Source organism: Battus philenor, unplaced genomic scaffold, assembly GCF_028537555.1.
Source record: "Battus philenor isolate CCGP_79_NKW_IND1 unplaced genomic scaffold, ilBatPhil1.0.hap1 SCAF_6, whole genome shotgun sequence".
Taxonomy (NCBI): domain Eukaryota; kingdom Metazoa; phylum Arthropoda; class Insecta; order Lepidoptera; family Papilionidae; genus Battus; species Battus philenor.
Genome location: NW_027181726.1, coordinates 3,813,003 through 3,816,859, shown reverse-complemented (window position 1 = coordinate 3,816,859; position 3,857 = coordinate 3,813,003).

Below are 3,857 nucleotides of genomic sequence, written 5' to 3'. Positions count from 1 at the left end.
TGCTGCTCGCATCCAGTGACTTGGCTGGACTTGACTTAGAAGTTGAGACCCAGTGGTGATAGGAGGTGTGTTCACATATGTACAAAGAGTATTTACAGTTTAAAATTTACCAGACACTATATATACAGGCAGCGACCACATGACTGATGGCGTCTGAATTCAAATTGGCGTTCGAATTTGAATTCGTGCGCGCAAGAATGAATTGGCCCAAATGTTTCGTAGCAGTAATGGGCAGCAACATGGACCTTGTACGTTACAGGTACCATTGAGTAGTTAATACTTTGCAAGTTTGCTCAATCGAGCCAAAGAACTGGAGCTTGAAATTATCTTCAGCTTCTGGGGTCGCTGTCCATCATTCCCATCTAGCTAGATTAACATGTTCAGTTTTATGTTTTCTTCTTATAGCACATGTATAGCTGTGAACTATATTAATTTCTATTTCAATTACCGCTACCCAATATCAAACGAAACGTATGTTCAATTACAATCGTCGACCAATGATAGCGGTGACAATTTGCATTTAGTAGGCAGTTAAATTTAACTGTGTCGTGTAATATTCATCTGTAACTGTACCAAGGCTGTAATTCGATTATTGAGTTTCATACATCTTAAATAATAGTGTTAATGTCTTCACTTGTTTGATTGGTTTTGAAAAGTCATCGTACCACGGTTTTCGTTTGCGACCAGTATTAAACTGTAAGTGTATTGTTTTATTATACACAAATGTTCAATTATTTATTATCTTATTTCCTTGGTACTGTTTACGTTTCTGATCTTAAATATGTTACAAGTCCTAAACTGTAAATGTTCTTAAACAAGTAGTACATTTACGTTTTCTAAAGTTCATACCTAATATACATATGATAATAAAAGTAACCATTACTGGAGGTTGGTCCTTATTTATGATATAATATTTAAATAAAATAAAATTTTGCTTCACGTATTATTCTAATGTGGTAATGCTGCTGATATTGATACAATTTCACAATTACTACACTTCTGAAAAATCTATTCTAGCAAATTATAATACGCAGTAAACCGGATGTGACAGAGGGCCACCCTAAGCCTCCGTCACTTGAATATGTTATCTTCAAGTCAATAAAATGGAATATAAGAGCGTAAAACTCTCTGAAAAAGTTCCATAGGTTAAAAATTATGGCAGTATATATTCACCTATTAAAGTCAAAGGAAGTCCCTATGCCTTGCATTGGGCGTCTATCGGATAAAAGAAGAAGATACTTAATATAAACATTACATTAAAACTCATAAAAATCATTAAAATCGTAAAGGACTTGGAAATAACAAAGCTTGGCATAAACTTTTGTGAAAGAAGTTAAAAAAACCGCATAAATACACAAAATCAAACACTACTCATGTCATGTAATGAATATCGTTCTATTACCATACTAATAATACAAACATAAACAATCAAAAAGTGATAAGCTTTGTAACAGCTGTGATGACCATTTTAATAAACCTAAGTGTAATATACTAATATATAGTTAGTAAATAAAGAGAATATTCGCTGTTTAAAATACTAAGTGAAATTTTAAAGAAAAAAATCACCTCCTTTTGGTAAATAGACAGGTGACTCATTATACCTAAAGCACCGCAACAATCCATCAATTACTAAAAAGCGGTCACCCGAAAACGCAAACGTCGAAGTATCTTAACAAGACCCATGTTTCAGGTTATTAATCCCTAATAGACAATTTAAATGGTAAACATTTGTTTTATAAGCGGCGGCGCTGAGAAGAAAAACAGCTAATACAAGCGATATTTTTCGTGACGTAAGTAAAAGTACAATGATTTAATTTGATTTTGCTGATAAATTATTAAATTTAAAAGCTTTAAAAAATCCAATGTAATATGGCTCTAACTAAAAAACAACATGAGTGTACAAGCAATTCATGCAAGCTGGTTGTGATTCAGACTTTAAATTTCAAAAACATAAAAGCAAAAGCGTTAAATCTATAAAATGATTATCTCGTAAAAAGCAGTTGAAATGAACAGTGATAGAGTTGCTGGATTGCAACTAATACCGCTACCACCATGAAATGCCACTATGGGTTTCTAATCAAGAATGTTGAATCATCATGAATCAAGAATGGTATTATACACAACAATCACTCTTCGAATATGTTTGCTACCCCTGACTGAACAAATTTAATACACAAATTAAATAATCGTAGTTCTTTTAGCCATTCAAAGTATTAAATTAGATATACTATAGATATAACAACGAATTAAGAAAGTAATAAATGAGAACCTTTTTACATAAAAAAAATAAAACTATAATGTTAATTGGTTTATATCAGACAAAGAATACACAGTTAAAAAAGTAAACATTTTGTGAATAAACGACGAATACACGAAACAATTTTTTAATTAAATTTTCAATAACAAAAATAAATTTATCATATTTTAAAACGAAAACTATATTCAAAGTTTAAAATTAAATTCCGTCAGTGAAAAAGAATTTAGACATCGTAATATAGATTTCATTGCTTTTACAATGCTTTCAGAAACTGAAGCGTGCCTTTGAATTTAAATAGTGTTGCGTTCCGAATGATCATTTCGTTGCATTTTGTAATCTTTAAATGTCTAATTATTTAGTAATTTTCTTAGAATTTACTGGCGATGTAATTGAAAACTATGTTAGTGGTGATAAAAAATACACATCTATATATAGTAAACTTACAACTTTTATAAATACAAAAAGCAATCAGCAATTAAAAGAAATTATTGGCGATTAAGTTGTTGTTGTTTTCAATCTTTTTCAACTATAAACTTAGTGTAGATCTCTTTAAGCAAAGTAGTTTCCTCTTTTTTAATAGTTCTCTTTATTAAATAAACATCATCTTAATGTACAACTAAATTTACAAAAATTAAGTGTGAAGATACTCTGAGCGTAAAATTAATTTTATTTAAAAATCACAGTAGTGTATCTATATACATAGCATATTATATTTAAAAGATGCTTATTATCATTGCTTTTATTATTTACCATTATCATCATTTCAGGTATAGGACGTTCACTGCTTGACATAGGCCACGCTCAAAGACTTCCAATAAGACCATTCGGAAGCGGCCTGCATCCAGCTTCTTCCAATTTTTACTGAATAAAGTCGACTATACACGCTGTAGGTGAAAGACCTATGTTGTGACCTGCAGTGAAACGTAGTCTCTCACTTCGGGTCTCATTGTTAAGCTTACTCGAGATGGCTTTGTTCGGAATTTCTTTGCGAGATATAATTAGGAATGAAGGAATCTTAGATGATCAATGTCACTGAAATACAGCAAGTCTAAGTAGCAGCAGGCAGGCCACTAATCGCGCAGATCAAACAATCGCTCGGGCCTAAAGGTTGCCGAATACTGCTGCTATTGCTTTCAACCGGTCCTATTATAAATCTAGTAGGGAGGTATAAGTCACGCAGTGGTCGTCCTGCAACTTAAGTGAAGATGATAGTGTTAAGAGTTTTAAACTCTTTGACTCTTCTAGTCGTCTAATTCTAGATTATCCGTGTTAAAATAATGCAAATAATCTACGTCAATGCAGTAGAGAATGCTTCCGTGCCCACAGGCTTTTAACATATTTCACTTGGATCATGCTAAAACTTTGGCAAATCTAATTACTTGACTTTAATTCTTTAATGTTCTGTGGTTATTATTTATGATGAGACTTCATCGAGTGCAATAATCGTTCTTTGTTCAACTTTTAATGGAAATTACTTGACATTTTTTAGATGGATCGATGATATTACTAAAACAAAAACATTACGAATATGAAATCTTAAATGAAATAGATGATAATAATTGAGATAGTAGTAAGCGAAGCAGATGTCTCTTTTTACCAG